Source organism: Astatotilapia calliptera, chromosome 22, assembly GCF_964374335.1.
Source record: "Astatotilapia calliptera chromosome 22, fAstCal68.1, whole genome shotgun sequence".
In the NCBI taxonomy this organism is placed as follows: Eukaryota; Metazoa; Chordata; class Actinopteri; order Cichliformes; family Cichlidae; genus Astatotilapia; species Astatotilapia calliptera.
Genome location: NC_137442.1, coordinates 27366378 through 27392782, shown reverse-complemented (window position 1 = coordinate 27392782; position 26405 = coordinate 27366378). Strand labels below are relative to the sequence as shown.

Here is a 26405-nt window from a genome sequence, read left to right as displayed (position 1 = left end):
AATGCACAAACGAGCCAAACATTTCTCCTTGCACCCCTCACCTCACATATCTATTCTCTGCATGAACTTTCACAAGGCTCAGTGCAAGCAAAGCTGGATTTTTACTTGAAGGGCTGTTAGACCTAGAATTGCTTGGGGTTAAAGGAGCATTATCCTTTATTATCCTCCATTAGTGAAAATACAGAACAATGTTAAGCCCAAACATTTATCTGGTTGTTGTTAGTTTTTATTATTTTCAAAAGTTCTTGAAATTTAGTAACTGTTTCAGGTCTTTTTAATGTCTGAAAAATTAATTACATGGGCTAGGTAACAGCCCAGTCACACTAAACTAAAAATAGAAGGCAACCTCCTTCCATTTCACAACAAATGGTGCTTGTCTGATGAATGCACTGAGATTTTTTTTTGTTTTTGTATTTTTTTTTTTTTATTTGGCAACTAATTGCAAGTAGTTACAGTTACTAACTGGTTCCTGAACTTGGGTGTGCAACACCCTCAGCTTCTGGGAGACCACTTTGAAACACAAGGCAATTGCTTGCAGCACCTGATGGGAGGCAATCTCTCTTTAAAGAACCATGGCCCCTTTCCGATTGGAAAGGTTTGCAAATAATTGTCATCTAATTTCTAAATGCAGATAGATTGTCAACAAGTTGCAATCAGTCATCTGTGACGTGTCTCTTTGTAACAGGAATCTTCACTTAACTGGTTGACAACTGGTCATATTCTGATTACATTCCTATATAGAAGTAGGACTGCTGAGCGCCTGTATGATTTTGCAGGTAAATCGCAGTCCTATTTGTAAAAGAATTTCCGAATTTCTGGCTGCACTCTGAATGCCAACTTGCCCCCACTCAGACTGAGAGCAGACAGGCTCCATCTTACTGCCATTTTATGGCACCAAACTTCCTTTGGAAAACAACAACTGACTGTAGGTGGGCGTGTATCTGGTCCTGGTCTTTCAAGTGCAACAAGACTGGAAATTAATTGCACACGGTCGTAATAATTTTAGTCATGCTGCTGTCTCCAACCACTGCATATATCATAATTGGCATTAAGGACTGTAGCTTGTGTCTAAATAATATTAAAAACAGAAAACTCCTCAATGCTTAGGCCTTTAAAGGGGGGTGGTAGGAGTTATGTGGTAACGGAATGAAATTTTTAAAACTTATAATCAAATATGATTTAACCACTGTTCTCTCAAATCAGGCTAACTAGCATGCAAGTCCATGAGCACATGGATAATTAGCATCTAGTTTAGATAATCATAAAACAGAAATACAGAACCAACACACAAGAATGTCAACATTTCTATCAAAAATTGGGTGTCAGTTAACCAAAGTGCATTCTTGAGTAAACTCTTCTTGGGGAAGTAAACTTACCAAACCTCTGATACTCAAAGTTCCAGTAGCTTCTGCTAACAGGAAACATGGGTAATGTGCAGGAGGTAATGTAGCTGCCAGGTTTTTGCCAAGCAAGAACATTTATGCTATATTTATTTTAATACTTTCTGTTATACTCTCCCTGTGAGGTCCAACGGTGTTATAAGAATGGGTAGTGTACCATTTAAAGTTACCCCTGATATGCTTTCTAAGAAGATGGTAGGCCTTTTCAAATCTTACACAATCCATGGCTTTGTTCCACTGTTATGCGTTCAAGCTGTTGAGTCCACGCTTAGTGACAAAAAAAAGAAAAACAAGAAAAAAGCTTTTCTCAGAAGGCAGTGATATCAGCGATATATAATACAAGCTATTTCATTGCACACCTGACAAACCTACACTGGCACAATATGAAATTTTCCTCAAGTTTATCAAATGGTTGCAGTGCTGAGTGTGCATACAGTAACAGTTACAGTCTGCAGAAACTGCTCGAAAATCACGAGATACTGAAACGTAACAAGCCAAATGAGAGAAAATAAAGGGAAAAAAACTAAACTATTTAAATGACATGTCCATTCACCCACACAAAGAAAGAGAATATTGTATAAATGGCTTTAAAAAAAAATATTGTCAATTTCCCGTTCTCGCACTAATGGGCACCCAGTGGTGGTTCCTATGGTAACGGCCCTAAACCATGTGGTAGCAGATGGAAGGAGAGCTAGAGGGCTAAATTTATCTTCCAGTATCCTCACTGACTACAGAGAGAGAGTGTGTGTGTGAGAGAGCGCGAGAAGGCGGCAGGCGAGGTGCCTCCCTCCCAGAAGCTACTGTTTTTTTGAGAGGAGCACACCAAGAGAGGAAAGAAAAAAATCAATAGTTTGGGAGTTTTCAATTGGTACTACACCGATATTCCATTCTTTCAGGAAGAATCAAAGCCAAATCCAGACACCGGGATGTGAAAGAACCACAGACCAGTTGACAATTTCACCACAAAAAATAAATAAATAAATAAATAAATAAATATTGGTGCTTTTTCTCTAAACTAAAAAACCTACATTCTGACTACCAGTGCTGCATTACTGCAGACAATTCGTCTTTAAATATTATTGTCTTCAAAAATGCAAACAGGGACATTCAAAGCATCCTACTATAGAGAGGAGAACAATTTTTAAACACTTTCTTAATGAAAGTTAATAGAAATGTGAACCCCTTCGGACTTGTGTGACCCTAAAAGCATTCTTCTGTTGTTGTGTTATCCACTATGTTGTCAGCTGAGCACTAGCAACGCTGTCGTGCCCAACAGTGCAGCTTCATCAGCAGCCTGATAACGGTGCTCTCTGGAGGGACAGGGGAGAGCCCTTAGTGGATACACAGTGTTCCCTTTCTCCCTGTGCGTGTGCGTGTGTGTGTGTGTGTGTGTGTGTGTGTGTGTGTGTGTGTGTGTGTGTGTGTGTGCGCGCGTGTGTGCACTTCGGAAATGTTCCCACAGGTCCACATGGAGGACATGCCAAGCATAAGCGGCTGGATGCACAACACAGGCAGCTCATTCACTCCTAGCTTTAATACCTACACAGCCCACGGACCACTCGCTACATGCACTCTCTCCTTCATTCACACACACACTCACTCTCTCTACAGAAGCTGTCTGCATGTGTTAAAATGGGCAAAAAATAATCCAAAAAACATTAGGCTGACTTCAAATGTATTCAAGCACACTGACGCAAATGATTCTCGTGCTTTTCCACCTCTCGCTGCCTCACTCATGTAGCAGCCTTTTGCAATAACAAAGACATGAATGAAGAATCCCCCCCCCTTCCTCCCTCCCTCCACAGTTCCCACATCACGTCACACGCCTCATACATCAAGATCACTGCAGATGACAAAAAGGATATCAATGGACCCCCCCTTTTTTCTTTCTTTCTTTTTTTTTTACCTGGTCGCAGGTGGTGTTGTCCTCCGATTCTGAATGACTGGAAACAGGGAGAGCAGAGAGACACGAAGACGAGGAGAGAGAGAGAAAGGATGAATGAGAGTTACGCTGAAGGCAGAGAGAAAGGTAATCGAGTCTCCGCTCTACGTGCACTGGGCTGACAAACAGGTAGCTGAGTATATTATGTCTATGAATGAGAAGGAGGGGACACGCTCTCTCTCTGTCCCTCTCCACCTCTTTGATACACCCCCCTCCCACGTCCTGGTGTCTCTGTTTTGGGTTCCTGTGAAGCAGTGGCTCCTTATATTGATGTTGACGTAAGCTTGTGTTTCTTTTGGCAGCGGTTTCTGCTGCACAGCTGGCAAAGCGGTGAGAGGTAAAAAAGACAGGGGGAGTGCTCTCTCCTGCCTAATTGAACTAAGAGGGGAGGTGAAGGGGGCTTACTTCAGAATTTTTAAAATACAAGTTCACCATTCAGATCTCATTTTTCCAACGCAGGTACAGAGATATACTGATGCTGCATTTTGAGAAAACATGGGAAAGATACAAGGGGAAAAGCGCACACAGATCCAGGTTTTAAGAGCGGCTCTGGAGAATGTCCACAGTGCTCCTGCCAGGGGTCAGGCTGAAATAGGTCCAGGCAACTGTGACATCACTCTTTTATGCCATGGGTCCCCCCGCCATTTCCCCTCTGCCCATGAACTGATTTTTTCCCCTCCCTCTTTTCTCTTTTTTTCCAGCAGCCTGAAAGCTCACAGATAGGAGGAGCATTGAGGGAGTACCAGCCGGTAGGATGCAGACAGGCAGTGAGCTGCTCATCTGGTCAGGCGTAAAAAGGAGAAGCCGAGAGGATTGGAAGAGAGCCCAGGGTGTCCATCCTGCTCCAGGCCACAGAGAAACCTTGTGACAACAGGGCTCCAGATTCGAAAATGATGTGATGATGTGTCTGCTCGCATACAGACATTCCTGGCAAAATGCTACCAGCAGACAATCTTATTCTTACTAATCAACTATTGATTGATTGATTGAATCTTTATTTTGAACATGTTGAAAAAGTATAAAAAAAATAGAATTAAAAGAGACAAATGAACAAAGCAAACAAAAGGAAAACGAGCAACCACAACTCCAAATAACGTCCATGTTCAAAAAGGAGCAGGAAGAAGCATAAGCTTATTTAATCCCACCCCTTTTCCACTATCTAGTATCAATAGACTACAGAAATACCTCCTTGTAATTACATTATATGTTATGTGTAATTTTTTTTTTTTTTTTAATATATACACATATATGTTTCTATCTATCCATACCTACGTATATACACACATACGCACATATACACATTTTCAATAACCCCATTAACACCTGAAGGATACACAACCTACAATTATATATATATATATATATATATATATATATATATATATATATATATATATATATATATATATATATATATATATATATATATATATATATATATATATATATATATATATATATATATATATATATATATAATCGGAGCACTAGGTGCGGTGACTCCCAAGCTAGGCGAGTGGCTCCAGCAGATCCCGGGAACAACATCGGAGATCTCTGTCCAGAAGAGCGCAGTCCTGGGAACAGCTAAGATACTGCGCAGGACCCTCAAGCTCCCAGGCCTCTGGTAGAGGACCCGAGCTTGAAGGATAAACCGCCCGCAGGGGCGTGCTGGGTGTTTTTTTTATATATATATATATCTGAAACCTAATTATCTCACCCTAACATACAAGAGCACAGCAACTCAGAGCACAGAACCACAAACTACTTTTCTTTTCTTTTTACTGTTTTCAATTTGGATGGACCAAAAAATGTAAGAAAAAATTAATTAAAAGTAACCAATGGAAGGTTTTTTCTGAAAATAAATAAACAAAAATAAATAAATAATAATAATCTTAATTACACACGTTGTTTTGTCAGTGACTAAATCACTGCAAAGTTAAAAAATAAAATAAAGCTCACACACTGCTAAAATAACCCCAAAACAATCCCCCATGCAACGAACGATCAGTGGATCTGACAAACCGCATGCTCATTGGAAACTCAGCAGCCAGTGAACATAACCTGAATAATCATCTTTTATGAATGATCAAAATTTAAATTTATGAAATGAACTTCATGCTTTATTCAGTGGACTATTTTTCAAGAGTCTACTGTTCACCGTAAGGATTAAAAGGATAAAAGGACTTTAGCTGACCTTTTCCAAGCGCTGTCATCTGAGTAAGTGCTTATAAATTCTGGAAAAAGGTACAGGGTCCCCTTCTGTGAGCATAACTGTTATTTGTTTCTTTGTCAATGAAACTTATGAAAGAAATCATGTATGCCTGAGAGCAGCAAGTAGGCCTGCGTGCAGCGTGTGTGTTTCATTTATTTCATGTCTTTTAAAAAAAAAAAAAAAAAAAAAACTATATATATATATATATATATATATATATATATATATATATATATATATATATATATATATATATATATATATATATACACACATACATACACATACACATACATACACATACACATACATACACACACATTTTGTTTAGCGATTAATAGAATTACATTTATAAAAACCTATGTTAGCAGTAATGCAACAAATCTACATCTGTTACAGAGATATATATATGGTACAATCTTTCCTCGACTAAACATCCCAGCAAATTTACAGAGGACACATTGTGCAATGCTCAGAGAAACTGCACAAACAAAATCCAAGAGCTGCAACTGAAACTCTAAAGGCCTCAGTTAGTAAGCTAAATGTTAAAGTCCATGAGAGTACTATTAGATACAGACTGTAGGAGTAATGCTCGTTTGGAAGGGTTGCCAGGAGAAAGGCTTTCTCTTTCTGAAGAAAGAAAAGAAAAGAAAAAAGAACAGCACAACTTAGATTTGGAAAGCTACAACTGAACAAACCACAAGACACCCTGTCCTTTGGGCAGAAGAGACCAAGGAGAGGCTTGCAGAGTGAAAACAAAACACAGCAAATCAGCACAAATTCATCACACCAACTGCCAAGCAAGTTGATGGAGGGGTAATGAATTTGGCTTTATTTTCCAGCAACAGAACATGAGTGCCTTGCATTGATTGAACTGACCATGAACTCCATGAAGAGTCCATGACCACGAAGAGTCAAATATGAGGCCGCCTGTCTGACAGCTAAAGCTTGGCCCAAATTGGGTCACGCAATATAACAATGACCCCAAGCACTCCAGCAAATCTACAACAGAATAGCTGTGACTGGACCTTAAGAGGGCTGTGCAACCAATGTCTGCAAACCTAAAAAAAATAAAATAAAAATTGAGAAACGTGATGAAAAGTGGGATCAAATTCATACACAATGATGTGAGAGACTCATAAAGCCATAAGAAAAACTAATTCAAGATACTGCTGCGAAAGGTCACAAGCTATTAGATCATTAAAATTTACTCTAGATTTGGATGGAAACTTGGTACCAGTCCAAGAAAAAATGTATTTTCACAAAGCATTTTCTATGAGTTTAACAATTCCTAATATCTTCAGTGGTTAATAGTAGTGATCAGGAAGAAAGCCCCATTACATCAGAGGTAAAGTTGAGGATTACGTGCTGGTTCTAGATTTGAAGTTGGGTTACATAAAGCACATTTTTTTATATTGCTTACCTAATATGGGATTTAATACATGTTTATGCATATTGTCAAAGTAACCCAGAGCAAAGATTCTGTATTGAGAATAACTTACTGCAAGCTGCAGAGTGAACACTTTGGATGTTCCCAGTTGTTCAGAGCAAATGGCAGCGTATGCAAAATGCTGAACATTAATCTTTCACACAGTACGACTGAGGACATTTTGGCTACTTCAGCTTTGCTGTTTACGAAAAATGTTTGCAGAGGCCCAAATCTGGTGAAAATCCAAGTGATTATTGCTTTCAGCGTTTGTTATCATATTATCAGAGGACGAATATTGACCCTTGCTCTACTGTCTGGAGGTGACAGAGCTGCCTGTGTCAAGCTCTTTCACAGGGTTGTCTCCGTCTGTGCAGCTGGGGCTCATCTGCATGGCCTTGTCACAGTTTGAACATCATGCTTCCAAACACGTTTCCTCAACAGGATTTTTTTTTGTCTGTTAGGAATGTAGGATGAGAAAAGGATGGAAACAAAAAGATAAGGTTTCACAATGCTGCCCTCCTTTCCCTAAACTGAACACTGGATTCATTTTAGTTCCTCGAGCTAAACAATACATTAACATTTAGCAGTGGTTGAATAGGAAAAAAAGGGCTATTTTTGAAGATGCAAATGTTTTGAATACGTCTGGCTAATTCCAGTTTCGACACCATTTTGTCTGCAAAATGGTCATATGTAATTTTAGGAAGAATAAAAAGTTTTGTTTGTACTGTTATTTTTTTGATTTTCTGTATTATAACCACAAACTCGAGCCATTTTTCCCCATTTACAGCTAAACGGGTGTATTGTAAAAGTCCCAGGTTATGGAAGATTACATTTAAAACAGGTCAAGCATTTCCCCTATCAAAGCTTTACAGAAAAGGCTTATGTATTCATTTTATCTTCAAAGGATGGAGCCAGTGCTGTGCTCTTTAAATGTGGCGGCCCCAGGTGGGTGTCTAGGGAAATTATTCAAGAATCTTGGGTCAGACACCACAAGTTCATCATATTTACTACATGATCAGAATCAACACAACACACTTCTTTTTCCATTAAAGGAGTAAATACATAGTTCACTACTTTATTGTTATTGTCATTATATTGTCAAGCTATGAGTACAAAATATTTAGAAAAGATGCATTTTTTTCCTTAGAGCCCTCTTATGTGACAACCAGAGATGGGCAGTATCGCGTTACTTGTAACGCGTTACTGTAATCTGATTACTTTTTCGGGTGACGAGTAAAGTAAGGGATTACTATTGCAAAAACGGTAATTAGATTACCATTACTTTCCCGTAGGAACGCTGCATTACTGCGTTACTAAAACCGTGATTTTTTTGCGAGAATGTCTCATGACAGTGACGTAAGCGAGTGCGCCGTTAGTGACAACAGCTGTGTGCAGATCAACAGTGGATCATATATCGATTGTGGGAGAGAGTATGAGCATGCAGCGTGGAAGTACTGACCTTACTTTGAGTTTGATTCCATAAAAAGTGACAAACACATTAGCGTCCGTTGTGCGTGGGAAGAAAACTTCTTTTTACAGCGAAAAAAACCCCTAAACTTCCAAGCAAGCACCGAGTGCGCAACGACGTAATGGGAAACTCACAGAGAAACTCGCGGATTCTTCAACTGACCGCGGCACACCTGCACCAGGGTAAACCTCCGCCTACCCTACTCCTGCTTTATAGGTGAAAATAGAGCAACAGGACCGCTGAGTCTTTGACTTTATTTATTTTCTGCTGTGTTTTACTTGCATCTATTTGAAAGAGTGAGTGTAAACACACACAAAAAATATTTTATGTGCTGGAATGTGCAGAAAATAAGTTTTAATGTTAAACTAATTTATTCAAGTCAGAGAATGTTGCATATAATTAAATTTTTGCTTGATGCATAAAGTTAAAAGATTAAAACTAATAAAACAAGTTTTAAAAAGAGACTTTTCCATTTGATTACATTTTGTATGATGGATTATGCAGAAAAAGTAGAATTGGGCTGAAAGACCTATCACTTTATCACCTATTCAGGTTGTAAATCGTGTTTTTAAAAAGTAACTAAGTAACTAAGTAATTAATTACTATTGAAAATAAGTAATCAGTAAAGTAACGGGATTACTTTTTTGGGGAAGTAATCGGTAATTAGTTACTGATTACTTTTTTCAAGTAACTTGACCAACACTGGTGACAAGCCTTTAAAAGATTTCAGTTTTGTTTTGTTTTTTGGGGAGGGCTTATTTGCATATTGTGCTGAGTTTTAGCTTTTCCCCAAAATAAGACATAAGGGAGTATATCAATTATGGCTGGTTTTGGACTTGTCAAGTAAATCTTCAAATTGGATGAGTGTGATGACCATTGATCAATATTCGATTTTACCTAAAAGGCCAGTATTGACAAAAACATATATTGGTCTAACTTTCGTTGCGTTGCGGTAGACTGTCAGTAGCAGCATCCAAGCTTGGGTCAGTTCTGGCTCCATCCTGCCGAGCCATAGAGGGAGTTTTGAGGCACTGTGCCACCTGTCACCAGAGAGAAAACACAGGCAGGGTGCGCCTTAGAATCCCAGCAGTCGAAGGTTTCCCATATGGCCTTAAAACACCACAGGAAGCAGAATCTGTCACTGCTACGCCTGCCACACTATGGAGTAGTCTTTACAGAGTCAGTTTGTGGTACATAATGATCGCTTAAAAGCATCATCACAGCCAATTTAAAATTGTGCTTCATATTTGATGTAAAGCACAGCTGTATGATCTTAGAGTACAGACAGTACAGTCTACCAGCCATTACAAGACAGTGAGCCACAGACAGACCAGAGATCCCCCACCCAACCCCCACCATACACCCGCCAAGCAGGAGGACACAGATGCCCCTCTCAACCTCAACCTGCCCTAATGGCCAATGAAAATAGCCATGTGACCAACATGGGTTAAGTTGGACTGCCACAGTGTAAAGAGTCCATGGAGATAAATGGTCACCTGAGCTCCAAAAAGAGCTCCAGTTACTGTATGACCTGACTCGTCAACAGCAGTCCATGTTGACAGATGTTGTGCAGAGCTCAGCTGTGGTGGGTGGTGCTGATTTTGACTCTAGTTCCAAATGTTCCAATAACATACTAATTCCATGTGTGTACAAATGTGGCTTTATGTAGCAAGGAGGAACATTTCTGTATTTAACCTCCTAGGACCTGGCGTCCACATATATGGACATATTTTGGGTTGTCTAGACCAAAATACTAAATTTTGCTTTACAAGAGCCTGATATCCACTTACGCGGACATTATACTGCCACTGTTTTATCGAAATTTAAAACAAATTTCCTCTTATACAAAAATCAAGTTAAACAAAACAACACACACAAAAAAAAATCATCAGGTCCCAATCAGGGCAAATAGCAAAGAGAAATTGAAAATGCATGCCATGAAAGCGTTCGGGTCTTAGGAGGTTAAGGAGCAATAATTTAGATTTTCACTTTTCACCAAAGCAACGTGACTGTAATACACAATCCAAATTTCACACGTATGATACATTTTGATATGCCAAGCATTTTATTTTTATTTGAGCATTCAGCATGACACGTTTTATTAAATTTAACGCCTTCCATAGATTTATACTTCTTGCTAATGTTCTAGTATAACTCTAACATTAAAAGAAAACCCAGCCATATGAAAGGCTATAAAACAGTGTATGTCTTGTGCAAGCCCCAAGTCTAAATAAACAGGGAAGGCTCTGTCGAGAAGGGCACACACCGTAAAGTTTTTGCCAAATCAATGTGTGGATCAGAATAACTCCATGTCAGATTGGTGAAGGCCCAGATGGAGGCAGAAGATCTACTGTACTAACCCTTCACAGGAACAGCCAAAAGAAGAAGACCACAACAACTAAGATAGAGGGTTTTTGTGACATGTCCTATGGCAGTGTTTCCTAACTTTTTGGAGCCACGGCACATATTTCACATTAGAAAAATCACAAGGCACACCGCCAAACAAAAGTGTCCCAAAAAGCATATTGATCATTTCCCCCGCGCACCAGGTTTAGCGGAATTGGCTCAGTTTGTCCCCAGTATAGCTTTTTTGCTTTCTTCTGACCACTACTCAAGCTAGGGCTTTCATCTGAGTCAGATTTTCTCCAGGACCCAGGTCCGATTGACTACTTTTTCTTTTTAGATATTTATCCATTGCTATCACGCCCTGCATCGTTTCACTCACAGCATGACCATTATGTAATTTCTTCTTCGTCTTCTTCCGTTTTATTGGCAGTTGGCAACCCATTTCATTAGAGCAAGTAGTTGTACTGCCCTCTAGTGGAAGAATGAAATTGTTCTGCCCGTTACTCATGCGGTCGCTCAGGCTATGTTCACACTGCAGGCAAAAGTGTATCAAATCCGACTTTTTTGACCCTATGCGACCCATATCCGATCATGGTATGACAGTGTGAACGGCACAAATCTGATATTTTCAAATCTGATCTGGGTCACTTTCGTATGTGGTACTGAATCAGATACGTATCTGATGTTTTAGTAAACGACTGCTGTTTGAATAGTCATGTCGCATTATATCTGTCTTTTACGTCACTGACACAAGACAGATGCCAATTATCAGCGCCGGAGAAGACATTGTGAACGCTTCCTGGTCATCCAGTGAAACTGTTGGGAAGACAATGCAAAACGTGAACATTTTAATTGTACTGTATAATCTGCAGATTCTGATAGAAATCTGCAACTATCCTTTGAAGCACCGCTCCTCTCAAAACAGCAATAAGGATAATTATTAGGCCATATGTAAATAACAAAATAACTTTATAACTTAAAGCAAAATTGTGAAACGTAAAGTCCAAAACAAGTCTTTATATTAACAGCCATCAGTCAAGCAATACTGTTTGGTCTGGATCTAAACAGAGCGCGTTGTGTGTGACATCTTCTTTTGCGCATGCGGGCCGCTTTGAGGGTTCACACTAGAGCGCGTTTGCTGTCACATTTTATTTGTAGTGTCAACAAGCAGACAAAAAAAAATCGGATTTGATCAAAAGAATCTGAATTGAGCATTAAGACCTGCAGTGTGAACGTAGCCTTAGACTACTAATCAGGAACCAGATAATATTCCACGGCACACCTGATCATTTCTCACAGCACACCTATGTGCCGCAGCACAGTGGTTGGGAAACACTGTACTATGGTAACCATGACATTCCAATTTCCTATTTTCAGATCCACAATATACTTTATTAATCCCAGAGACAATTATGTGGTCACAGTTGCTCAAGACAGTTACGAACAAGTTAAAGTACCAATATAAAATATTACAATATACTACAAAATATTACAAAATAGCTCTAATAATACAAAGAGCTCTAATATACAAATATCTCAATATATTACACAAAATTGGAAGTTGAAATTCAGATGCGCCCCTTATCATACCGACTTTGTTATTAGTGTGAATGCTGATTAAGCATTCACAGTATTGTTATCCAATTATTTATTGTCATTTTCTCCAATTTCCCATGGAAAATTCAGAGGAAACAAGGGGAGTTAGACAGAAGCATGGCAAGCAACAGAGGTCATGAGCTGGAATCGAAATGGGGGCTTTACAGTTATGCAACTCTCAGCTAGAAAGCAAAGCCAAATTTCCCCCAAATGTCAAACTAGTGGAAAGCCTGGATTGGTTTCTGCTGTTCCAAAGTACCAACACAGACAACAGAAAGCACGCACATACAGTAAGACAATTATAATTGGAAACACTCTTTAGTGACCTTCTGAACTTGCCAGCCTGTGAATCAAAAACTATATATTCCAATGTAATTGTCTGACAGAGACCTGCAGTGTGTCACAATTCTTGGGATATTTTCATGAAGTAATTGTTGTAGTATCTTTTAATCATTTTTTACTGACGCTTATATGGACAATATTGTTAAGTTATATATGTTTTACTTTTTACTTTTACTTGATTATCCATGTCAAAGTCTATAGGAAGCTGATTTGCATTGACAGATGTGCGGCACAGACAACCACAGTGTGAACAATTCTCTTAACAGTTCTGTTCAATCCTGCTATGTTTGTTGATCTATATGGGTGGGCCACCACCAAAGCCCTATTTAGAGCAAGGGAAAAAAACTGCTTACAGGCTGCTGGAAGTTGTGTCAGACTCTGATGCTGCAGCACCTTCCTGGCCATCAGTGCTGGTTGATAAAAGTCAGTACTTTGTGGCCTTAGATTTTAAAAACAGCAGAGGAAAGGACTCAAATAACTTTTTTTTTGCTCTGTTAACTTCATTAACCTCAATGTATATCATATAGCTAAAAGGTACACTCTCTATTAAAAATGTGTTAATATTTGCAGAAGCCCAGGAACAAAAGGCTCATTTACAGAAAAGTTAGTAAATCATATTTAGAGCAGCAGCAAGCCAAATCAGGAACAAGGAGTTTGACACAAAAAAATGGGAGGCATTGTGCAAGTGATGAGAAAACAAGCTGAAAATGGAGAGAGGAAATGCTAATTATAGGCAGAATGACCAGCTGCCTGCTATATTTGTCCCCACATCTAAGTTAGGTTGTTTCTGCGAGAGTTTTTGGCTTCAGGGTGTGAATGTGGCTTTTGGTTTGGTCGCTGACTGAAACTGTGACACTATTTGCATACCCTCATTGATTCTGATAACACAGGCATACTCCTAATGGCTACACCTGCAGTCAAATAAGGTAGCTTACATCTCATGAGACTGTGTGAATCATTTTTATGTGGACATAAATAGGTGGGATTCATTCTATCTGCTGAGCCACTTATGAGCATTTTCCGAATGAAAGGAATTGTTTCGTTTTTGCTCCTACGTGTGAGAAATTCAACAGAGAAAATGTCAGTCCTCTAGCAGGAAATCCACACAGACCCCCAGCAGGGCACACTTTATATATAAATGATGACATCAGGAAAAGATTTGAATTTGTGGTTTCCAGCTCTGCTCTTTTAAAAACTCCCTACCAATATAATGGCAAACACTGTAGGTGACTATACAGCATGACCACATGAAGAAAGGGAGGTGCAAAAAGGCATGGAAAGTCATGACACCAGCTAAAAAAGATCAGTAATTAGAAAGTAATCCTGCCACTTAGTGCAAATTAATATCGGCTGGTTCAGTTCCAACTGGTCACTATAAAAAGGTGTCTCATTACCAAGGTGTCACACAAGACAGATTTCATGATGGTTAAAACCAATGCGCTCTCTCAAGACCTTATTGGTGCAAAACATATTAATGGCATTGGTTACAGAAGAACTTCTAAACTACCGAAGGTTCCAGTGACTACTGCTGGGGCCATAATCCAAGATTTCAGAATGAGAAGTGAAAAGAATTATCACAAGAGTTGTCCAAGAGCCAAGGATCACTTGTGTGGAGCTACAGAAAGACCTGGAATCAGCAGGTAAAAATTTTCAGAGAAAACGATAATGAATTTAACTGCCATGTCCTATATGCACACTCACCACGTAGGACTTCACTGTTGAAGAAAAAAAAAAAAAGCATGAAAAAGATTGCTGGAAAACATTTAGACAAGAAAAGCCTGTGAAATACTGCGAGAACATAGTCTGATGAGATAAGGCTAAAACTGAACTTTTTGGAGTTCAATAAAAGGCACTGTATATCACCCCAAAAACACCATACCAACAATGAAGTTTGGAGGTGGGAACATCATCGTGTGGCAAGGGCGTAGATTTGGCATGGACGGAAGGGATATGTCCCCACCAATATCCAGCGATTACTGAATTGTCCCCACCAATAATTTGATCTCTTCGAGTAAAGAAAAACAAAACCGATAGAAAGAAAAAAACGATCTGTCAACGTCTCATTCACCCAGCGGTGCAGAAAGAGTTAAATTACTTCTCTACTGGAGTCCTCGTGTGACAAATATGGCCAATGTGATTGGCTGTGCCTTTCAGGGAGCTCTGTTTAGTTTTAGCAGCGGCAATCCTGCGCTGCGAGGACCTGCAGGCAGTGTTGCCAACTTAGCGACTTTGTCGCTATATTTAGCGAGTTTTCAGACCCCCTTAGCGACTTTTTTTTTTTCCTAAAAAGCGACTAAAGACAAATCTGGCGACTTTTTCTGGTATTATTGGAGACTTATTTATGACGACTTTTTGACGTGAAACCGCGTATCGCTCTTACTCTCAACAAGCAGCGGTGCTGCCGTGGGCACCTCACCCGTGCCAAAGCACTCACAAGCGGAGGCTTTCTGGCATCGTTGTATTTTTACTCAGTTGTATATAGCATTTGTATTCTATTTTTATCTTATTGTATATTTTATTCTATTTTATTCTACTGTATATAGTATTTTATTTTATTCTATTCTGTACAGTTGTGTACTGTATTTATTCTTATTGTATTCTAATTTTTGCTTAACTTTTGCACTGTCCACTTCCTGCTGTGACAAAACAAATTTCCCACGTGTGGGACTAATAAAGGTTATCTTATCTTATAGTCCTCCCCCAGCTGCTATCGGGGCAGGAGACGTTCACACCTGTGCGTCCAAACGCTGCTCCCGCACTGACTGTAACGCAGTCAGTTCTTCCTTTACTGTTATGCTGTTTTGTGGATCACAAGGTTTAAAACTACTTATAAACACACACACAAAGTAACTCAACCAGAGTGCCTATTTCAGGTCACTTTTGCTGGTCCAGGCCCGGATAAAGGAGCAGGGTTGGAATTGTGACATTAAAAAACAATAATTGCTAAAAGAAATTTAATTTGTAGTTCTAAATAAATTCTAACTGCATTTAGGACGTTTTTTACTCCGTCTCTTCCACAATGTTATTTCTCTCTCCAACAACGTAGGTTACAATTACATTAGCATGACGAATTATGCAAATTAGGTGATGACGTCATTTGGCGACTTCTAGCGACTTTTAGGACAGCCAATAGCGATTTTCCTTACTGAGGAGCTGGCAACACTGCCTGCAGGGAGGAGAGGAGGATGGCAGCAAGAAAGGAAGAACCTGGATACAAGAAAGTATTTTTCAAAGAAACCTGTAAGTCACTTAAAGTCAAGTTCACTCATGAAATGTGTCCGTCATAATAACGTTACAGGCTATGCTAGGCCATAAATGCCAACCCTCCCGAGTTTTTCGGGAGAATCCCAAATTTCAGTGCCCCTCCCGATAATCTCCCGGTGTCACCATTCTCCCGAATTTCTCCCGTTTTTCCACCCGGGCAACAAAATTGAAAAACCATATCCCAGATTGGCTCAGCCAATTCCAGTTTCCAACAATGGCTACTACTACTGCAGCTACTTAGTTTTAGTATTACTCTTATTACGCTTTCTGGGTCGCAAAATAAACGTTTAACATATTTTCAGGCGAGAATGTAGCTGAGTAAACTTCAAATATCTGAGCCGACGAGAACAGCAAACTCCGGACACATCGTTTTAGGCGTTGGCCCACATCAGTCTAAAATTGTATTTCACTATGAATAACGTGTTGCCATGTCCACCAGGAGAGACTGGACAGTATAGATGTAAAACAAATATGTCAGCAGTTTATCTCAGTTAACGAGAGGAGCAGGCATGTGTTTGGCTCCTTCACATAGTGGACATTGGTTGTAGTGTGGGGCACCAGTAGTCCATGTCTGTTGCTGTAATAGTTCATGTTTAGAATAAGAAATCCCAGCTCACTGATTTGATCGGGGCAATAGTGCCTAAAATGTTGCATAATTTTGCTGAGAGATCTTTTACTTTGTGGTAATCTTAGATGAGTAGTTTATGGACAAAACCCAACAGGTCATTCAGTGTTCCCCTAGTGCTAATGTGTAAGAGATGTTGGTGCAGTATAACTGAAGTAATGTTGTTAAGTCCTTAAAGTCATATTCTTTTATTGTAATGACTTATTTGAAGCTATTTTTATTTTTGTATGATACCTGATATATATGGAATATGACTGAAGTAAACTAAAGTCTAAAATACTTAGTCATTTGTTTAATAGTAATAACATTATATAATTCACATATAAAACTATGAATTGTAATTTTAAATGGTTTAAAAGCATGTAGAATAGCATATGTAAGTAAGTATGTTTCTCTTTTTTTTTCTTTTTTTTTTTCTTTAAATCAAGAAGCAAAGACAAAAAGGGAAAAAGAAAAAAAAAAAGAAACGGGGCAGGGTTCGGTGGCTGAATCATCCGTCCCCCACCAATGCCAAAACCAAATCTACGCCCTTGTCGTGTGGGGATCCTTTTTTTCAGCATACGGCATTGGCACATTTCATATAAGTAAAAAAAGGATGAATGTAAAAATGTACAAAGACATTTGTGATTAAGTCATGCCATCTACCAGGATGGTGAAGGTGAAATGAGGGTGGACGTTTCAGCAAGACGATGATCCCAAACACACAGCCAAGAAAACTCAACTGCTTTTAGAGAAATAATAAAGCTGACAATGTCCCATCTAAATTAAGGGATTTAAAAAAAGAAAAAACCCGTAACATTATTCTGTCTTCTTGGAAGGCTTTGAGGTTTTGTACATGTGTTCCTCTGTGTTAAAGTGTGGAAGTGAATGAGTTTGAGTCTGTAGCGTTTCAGGGAGAATGTGGTGGCTGCAATAAAGAGAAGCAAACATATCAGCACTCTGAGGTTTGCCCTGTGCTTTGATGTGAAGTTTTTGTGCTGCTGAAAACAAGATGTTATGATCATGTAGACATTAATTAACAATAACTCAATGTCCAAACCTGAGGTCAGTGTAGAGCTGGGCGATATGAGATTTTTTCATATCACGATATGTTTTTTTCATTTCAGGCGATAACGATATCTATCACGATATAAGCCAAATAACTATATTTGTAAGATTTAAATGTGCCGTTGCTCACAAGTAAAATGTGAAATAATCAGCAGCTTGTTTTGATTTAAATATTTATTTCTCATAATAAGTTCAACAGGGTAGATGTACTTAAGGAACATGAGACTTTTTCAGATAAATAAAGGCAAATATTGCAAACTACACAAAAGGCAGCCGCTAAAGCGTTTAAGTTTCAAAATAGAACAAACAAAACAGACTAAATTGTCAATTCCACTTAGAAACAAAATATTAATTCTAAAAATAAATCTTAGTTTGTTTTACAGAATAACAGACAAAACTGACTAACTTTTGTCAATATCAAATAAACTGAGAACTAAAAGGAAATTCTCAATCTCTCCTTGTTGTATAGCTTAGCTTTTCAAACAGTTTTAACAGTTACTTTAGTCTGACAAAAGTCGAATGACGAATTAGCGCTTCCAGTCAGAGACTGAGGCTACGTCCACACGTACACGGGTATTTTTGAAAACTGAGATTTTCCGTTTTCGTTTTAAAAAATAATCCCGTCCACACATAAAGGCAGAAATGAAGGAAAACGCTGCTATGAACATGCCAAAGCAGCAGGTGGCGCTAGATTCCTAACCGTGCAGAAATGTTGGCCAATCAGAAGTCTAGAAGCCTCGGTGGGAAAAAGTAAACAAAGCTGGGGCATAGAAGCAGAACCGAGTCGTATGTGTGGAGGGACAGTAACTGTGTGTATATGTAAGCATTTAAACACTGCAGAGAGTAGAATTAACAGTAACAGTATTGTAGAAATTCATTTCACCGAAACAATAACGTGGCGCACAGTGTGACGCATGCACCAGTTTATTGTATTTCCAGACTTGCTTTCGGCACAATTTACAGTGCACGCTACTCTGTTTTTTTGTCAGACTTGAAATAGCCGAAATACCTTCACACTACGGAACTTCTTTGGCTCTTCCGTTCGACAATCTCTCCGGCATTGGAACCATCATCTGTTTTCTCTTCGGTCACGCTCAGTTGATTTTTCTAGTCGGCACACTCATTTCCTCCATTACGCGCTGGCTCCATTACCCGCTGGCTGCTTCCCAAACAAACACACGTGCGGCTTGGCACTTGTGCTGTACGTAACAAGTCACGCGACGTGACGCTGCGGCTGTGATTGGTTCGGCTCTGCGCTACTTAATTTGGATTGGCTGACCTTTTTTTTTTTTTTTTTTTTTTTTTTAAAGAGGACAAGAGCGGCGAGGTCTATCGCGATAGCTTAATTTCTCTATCGAGTAAAAGTTATATCGCGATACATATCGTTATCGTTCTATCGCCCAGCTCTAGGTCAGTGGCTCAAAGTTTTACTGACCCATGTACATTTTTACTGCCTTGTGAAAAATGCTTTTCTGTCTGAGACAGATATCTCTATGTATGTATATTTAATTGAGACACTGTTTTATATCATTTCACTTTTAATCCCCTGACCTCCAAATTTAGACTCACCGCTGTTCACTTCCATGTAAAATAGGACGGCTGCCGTCAGCCTTCAGCAAGCTGTATCATTTAAACATGATGTCAGACTATAGTAACAGTCAATCTGCATGTTTTAATGTAGCCTTACTGTAGAATTTTTGCTGTGTAAAACAAACGGCGGTGGATGGAGCAGCTACAAAGTTTTATTTTCTTCACATTGGAGTTTGTTGATCAGGTGCTTTGATGAAGGATGCACTAGCTTTTTTCCCCCCAGTAAAGTTTTGATGGAGGTTACAGGAACAGTGCTGCTGTTTTGGATGCCACGTTAAACCAGCATCATCATCACTTCTGTTGTTTTATCAGTTTTTTTTTTCTATAAAATTGGGCTTAATGTGGTCAAATGTTTTATCCACACGCTGCTCCTAAAAACATTTGTATTGCAGGTCTGTTTTTAGTCACAAATGTGGGTGAAACACTCACCACTGATCATGGTTCCATGGTGCACTACAGAGCCGTGCATTAATCGAACCATCAAAGCAAAGACTTTGTGTCGATAATTTTTTTTTAATAATAAAATTATTCAAAATACTTGAATTGTTGCAGCCCTGTTGTTGCAACTACAATAAATGGAAATACAGAGAATTAATACTGATTGTTAAAAGAAACTACTTCTGCTATAGACTGCATATAAAGGATTGATGGAGTAATGTCATTCAAGAAGTCTTGAAACTAATGATTAACATCATAAACTCATCTAACAATTTAATGAGGTTATAAGAAAGGGAAAATCTTCCATACACGTTTGTAGAATTTGACCGGAGAAGTCACCCACTGTCGGTTTAAGGTACATTCATATTGGCTTCCCTTTTTTTTTTTTTTTTTTTTTTTAATATGTATGATTTGAATATATCTATTGGGCAATGCGAAATTATATCCAACTTTCTTTCTTTTTTTACCCCAAACGATTTATAGAAGAAAAAGTATTTTAATAAAAATAAATGTAAGATTACTTACAGCTGTAAATGTGGAAATCTCACAAAAGACTTTCTACTGTGATAAATGATTAATTTTGTGCTTAGCCGAGTCCAACATGTTCATCAGTGGACAGAATTTGTTCTGCTGCCTTAAAGACAGAAAGGTTGCCATACATTCATAGTAGTGATTAGTCTACAGTACTTTTAGAATTTGGTGTTGGGGCTGTTGACTATTTTAAGGTTCACAATAATAGATTTAAGAGTTTTTATTCTGTTTCACAGTCATAGCAGCTAAAATATTAATGTATAATAGATAAGAGAGAAAAGCAGGAGGGATTAGTTTGTTACAGTTCTGATGGTGCTGAAAAACTCCACACATGGCACAATCCCCCATTAAAATGAACATTATACAGTTTTCTGACTGCCTTCAGTCACGTGGAAAACCATTTTAGAATGAGAAAGATGATGGACACAGATCCATCTCTTCACCTTACCAATTAAGCAAAACCAATTAAAAGATATTGACACATATGTATGAAGCAAGGTCATATTTGGATCGTTGAATTCTTGAAGAGAAAAAAAAAACCCTATTCACCATACAGGGATGATATTTCTTCATGTATTTCTTCAATGTCACATTTTGTCAGAGAAGAACTTTACACATTTTCAGTACTGTAAGATTATCAAAACTGATTTACGAAAAAAAAAAGATTGTTGAATGTTAAAGTAGATCTTGTTATAGATTTCTACATTAAATTCTATTAAGGGCAGCTTGGCTTTTAAAGAAGTGAATGTGGCCGAGGCATAGGTGCCATAAAGATGTTTCAAACCAAATCATTCTGAGTACCAAAGCCGTGACAGCGCACGGAGCCTCAGTGCATGAAAAGAGCTAAATCAGGAAACTAATGGAAACCAGTGAATAGCTGATAACAACCGCGTGCAAAGTCTTCACAGGGGAGTGAATGCGTGCAGCAGGCAGCAACTCTGTGCGATGTGATATAACTCAGATGGATCAATACTAACACAGTAGAGCCTGGTGCATCTGGCTAGGTTGTCTGCTGGGTTAAGCAGGATATGGAACACAAAAGTACATCCTAGCCTGTTTTTATTTCAAGTCTAAATAAATAAGTGAATAAATAATTTGCTGACCTTTTGTGCATCCAGCTCATTAAGGCGCAGTTCATTTCAAAAACAGCGTGCCAATTTTTGGAGAAAGCACAGCTCAGATCAAACCAATCCCAATACAATGAGGTTTTTTTTCCCCTCAAGCTGGGCAGTAAATGCAAACCAATCTGCCTGGATCTCAATGTGACGTAATGCAGAGAGAGAGCAGCCATATGTGCTCTTATTTCACCAACAGTGAATCAACAGACAGGGCTGAGGCAACCTGCCAAAGAGCCTGCTTGTTCAGGAATCTATACTGTCAACACACAGAGTGGCGCGAGAAACTGCTGTTACTGTAGGCAGCAGTAACAACTGACAAACACTTCTGAATTAAAGCAATAACTGGGACGTGGCCACGAACGATCTCGAGGTCTACCTGTGGGTACCAGCTGAGTCAGCAGTAGCTGTGTGAAACCATGCTATCTACCAGTGCTGCACGATCAGATATAAGAGTAGTACCGAGGAACAAAGCCACCGACACAACTAAAGCAACATAACACAGAAGCTACTACCATGGGGATCACAGAAAATCACAGCCTTTAACAACAATGACATGTCAACAGGAGCATGCAGAGCAGAGGGAGACAGTGTGATGCAACCCTAAATACCATACACACACAATGCAGCATGTATCCACTTTAAGGCTGCTAGAATCAATCATTTTAAACGACTAATGAATCAGGTGGCAGTGTAATGCATTACACGTCACAAACCCACAGAAAGTTACTCTCCACCCTCAGCTTCATAAAGCAGTTCAGCATCTTTCACATCACTGTTTTGGTGTTGTGGTGAATTTTGACACTTTACAGTTTTGGTCCTCTCTAAATGAAAAGGCTCTGATAGCTGTGACTTACCTGCAGGCCCATGAACAAGACTGATACACAAATAAGAGAATGACTATTGGACTTAAAAGTTATTACATCTCACACCAGTGACGTCATTTTGAAACCATTTGATTTTGTAGCCAGATGAAACTAGGAAAGAAAAAACAAGATGAATGATGCGCAAGCTCCAGAGCTGAAAAATTAAGCCAAAGTGGAAGTGCTAAAAACTTCAGTTCCTAAAATGGCCACTTGAGGCTGCATCCAAAAGGAAATCAATACCCAAAATGGGTATTGATTTGGATAATGGGTATTACAGGCTGGCACAAACATGGTTTTGGTCTCTTTGGTCCCCCCTCATAACAACTAGATAAAGGTGGGGGGTTTGTTTTGTTTTTTTAAATATAACACAGTGGGCTTGATGCTGAAGGCCAGTGGCATGACCACCCTCACACTTAACTAAAAAAAAAAAAAGTAAAAACAGACCATCCTGCAGTCTTTAAAAACACCAATAAGACAAATTGAATTAGATTTAAAAAAAATACTGCTGACTAGGGCTGTGCAATATGACCAAAATCTCATATATAACAATTCTATCATCCCGATAACGATATAAATCACAAAAATGTAACATTTTCTGTAAATTCTGTGAATCTCGGGCAGCTCGACTTGCGTGAAGTGTTTGCAGCTGCGCGTCATGTAGCTGGAGTCGAGTGTTTTAACCGATGCATGAAACTATACATTTCTAGACATAAGCTGTAACGCCCGCCGTTTTCTTTGTGAGTATTTATTACACGGCGTGCTGCGGGGAAAAGCCTGTTCTAAAGTTTGAGTCTAAGGTTTATTTTTTTAGCACCTGGCGGCTCTTTTTTGCTTCTCATCCGTAAATAATCTGCTCTTTCACGTGATTCAGTTTATTTTGAAAAGTCTCAACAGGATCTTGAGCTTTATTGTGAAAGGTTTATGTGGAACATAAACAAGCGGACACGCGATGCTGTTACCGTCGTTGTTGCTAACCACAACGCATAAAAACAGGCGCTTGTCCGTCCATAGTGTATATTACGTATATTAAATATAAGAGAAAGAGAGAACTTTAAGAAATGAATATAGCCACTACAGTGTCCATCAAAATGATGAAAACAATATTGCCGTAAACAGTTTATTTTGCGAAACCACGAAACAAACGACAGCGTAAAATGAAACGATAGACGTTTTTATATCGTCATCCGATATATATCGCTATATCGAACAGCCCTACTGCTGACAACTCTTGTATCTTGCTGTGGTGTTCCTGGACGTCTTTACCTTTCTGCACTTGTTCCAAAAAAAAAAAAAAAAAATCTATAGTTATCATCAGAATATCTACTATCAACTGATGCTTGACTGGCATTCTGCTACTAATTAAGGCATAAGTTTAGAGGCACAGCCATTTTAAATAATAATAAATATACATACACAGTCAGCTGTATCCAATCCCTGTCTGCTTGGCCTCACCATCACTAATTTAAGTAATTGAACTGGACCTTTCCTCAATGTTTGTGCTGTTGTTGCCTTTTAGATCATTTAATCGAATTATTTAACAAATACTTGCTGTGAAATGCAGGCCATCCAAATAGTTTGTCATCCAGTTCTGGCAAGTGAAACTCTTTTTACTTATTTTTTTGCAATAACTACCATGAATACATGTCTATGCATTGCATAGGTCATTGATACAATTAACACTCTTTGCACTTCACACTCTGGTCACCTTAGCAACAAAACACCACCCCACCATGAGGGCAGACAAAATGTTAAGGTTTAGGTTTCAAAACATGGAGCCCGAAAGCCAGTTTAGGAGGCCATGGTAAATATATCCATTTAAAAAAAATAAATAAAAAATACAGTCTCTGTTGCAGCAGGGAAAGGTGCTCCTTCTGTTCTGCTATTCCGCTGTGAGTGGGAGGGCAACTCTAACCAACCTGCAACAGGTGGAATCTGTTCCACCTCTCTGCACTGAGCTCACCGAGGCTGTGGAGCAGAACTGCAGCCGTCTACACCTGTACTCCAAGATGGTAGCAATGGGACCAACTTTAGAAAGACTCGCAAGCCCCAATTACACTAATCTGTTTATTTCTTGTAAAGCAGGCTGCTTGAAGGAAAAAAAAACAAAAAAAAAAAACTTACACACAATAGTGTGTATGGTTCCTTGCAGCACACAGGAACACATAACCTTGATGGATGAATTAAAAACTGCCACAAAGGTGAATGTGGGTACATTTTGTGCTCTCCCTCTGTGTAGGTGATTTGTGAATGAGAACTGCAGCTGACAGGCCTTCTGCCTCACAGGCTGCTCTCTCCTCAGGGGTCACAGAAACCAGAGGTTTCTCTCCACCTCACAGAAACCCAAGCTGGGCCCATACGCTTGCCTCCGGGGTCACTGATGGCATCCAACCCCCTCCAGAAGAGGGCTGCAGCTCGGCCGATGGCCTAACAGCTCGCAGAGAGAGCACACATGCTCCAATTCCCATACACACACACACGCACGCACGCACTGCATGCATAACACCCGAGCATACGGCATTCACAAAGCACACTTGCACGCTTTTCTGCCAACATGTTTTCCCTGCGTATACACGCAGAGACACCCACACACACCCACACCCATACCCGCACACCCACACAGGGTGAGTGTATCCTTTCATTAACAAGGATGAAAGTCAATTTCCACTCCTGTCGTGTTAGGCTGGCCGCTGGTGGGGAGGAAATCTGTTTGCTGATGGCAGTTTTGACATTCAAGCTAGCGTCTCTGTGGCTGGGGGAAGCCCTGTTTGTCCTGATTGATGATCAGGGCCAACAGAGGGTCTTCTACTGCATGACTACCTAGAATACTGTCACCCTCATCAACACGTGTGTGTGTGTGTGTGTGTATACACATCCTTGCACACGTCAGTGCTTGGACCTAAAGTAGGATGTGCATAATACATACGTGAGCTTTATAAGTGAAGAATCTTATTTATTACTGCTGTAGTTGCTTAGAGTTAAGAAAAAGAAGAAAAAAAAAAAAAGGGATTTGTCAGGCGCGAGGAGTTTGATGATATATTACATTGGGAAGCGATCTGTTCCAGTGCAATTTCAGTATTATATACTGTAGCCAGTGTAGAGGATAGGAAATGACTGTTTCCTATTTCAAACTTGAACTGCAGTGGCTCGCCAGAAGCAAGTAGTTATAGTCTTGTTACTTAAAAATACACACTAAAACCAAGTCATTGGTGATCATTTAAGTCGACAAAACAGTGTAAAACCACCAACAAAAAGCTTGAAACGTAATAGTATGATGCAATGTATAAATATAAAATATATATACATTTCTTTATAAGTGGTGTGTTTGGTGTTGGTTGAGACTTCTACAATTACAGCGTAAGGGTGGGAGAAAAAAAAATCGATACAGCATAGTACTGCAGTGTTTGAATGGCAATATTGTATTAATGGTGAGACACCAAACATCGATATTTTATTAAATAAATTAAAATGGTCTTGGAGTACTGTGAAAAGAGAGCTCATCTCATGTAGCACTGAGATAACTTACATGAAATCAACACGACCGAAAAACCACCCAATGATGGACACAGCTGACAATGGGAATTCAGAGCAACCAAATGGCGCTATCACGCAAGTGAAATTCTGTCTATGTAGACACACACACACACACACACATGTATATATAACAGAGAGAGAGTTCATTAAACAGACTGCCAATAACTATCAACTTCACCACATGCAATCACAGACTGACTTGGTCTTATATCAATATTTACAGCAGGTTTTAGTAACAGTTTTGATACAGTTGAAAAGCTCATTTTGCAGTAAATTTGACATAAACCTATTGCACAGGATAACACAGGTCTTGGTAAAAGTTAAGTTTCAAACTTCATAATTTGCAGTTACAAAAAAAGATAGTAAATTGCAATATATTTTACTGCAATAGTCAGCAAGAAGCAAAATGTTTAAAAATAATAAATAAATATAACAATATCATATTATTGTGGGGTGTCTGGGGACTCCCAGCTCTAGTGGTATGTCAGATGTCATCTTTATTTAGAGTGCTACTGCCCAGTTTGAAATTGCACAAATCACAACTCTGATTACCAAAAAACTCTACCAGAAAATATCTTCTTGGTTTACATCTCAAGTAACAAATGTCCTTTTGCTATCTGCATGGTATTTGTTTATTAGTTGTGACTGCATTTTTTAAGTGAG

General features: G+C 39.1%; 1 protein-coding gene and 1 long non-coding RNA gene across 4 annotated transcripts in view; one reads left to right on the top strand and one right to left on the bottom strand.

The window, feature by feature from the left end:
- Positions 1-26405, top strand: part of LOC145423557 (uncharacterized) — a 482209-nt gene that overhangs the window by 31091 nt on the left and 424713 nt on the right. The window lies entirely within an intron of this gene.
- Positions 1-26405, bottom strand: part of hivep3a (HIVEP zinc finger 3a) — a 55362-nt gene that overhangs the window by 21515 nt on the left and 7442 nt on the right. The window contains exon 3 of one of the 3 annotated variants that reach the window (XM_026155767.2): positions 3307-3343. The exons of the other annotated variants lie outside the window; for them this stretch is intronic. The gene's annotated coding sequence lies outside the window, so the exon portion shown is untranslated. The remainder of the gene's footprint in view (positions 1-3306; positions 3344-26405) is intronic. 3 annotated transcript variants of the gene reach the window in all.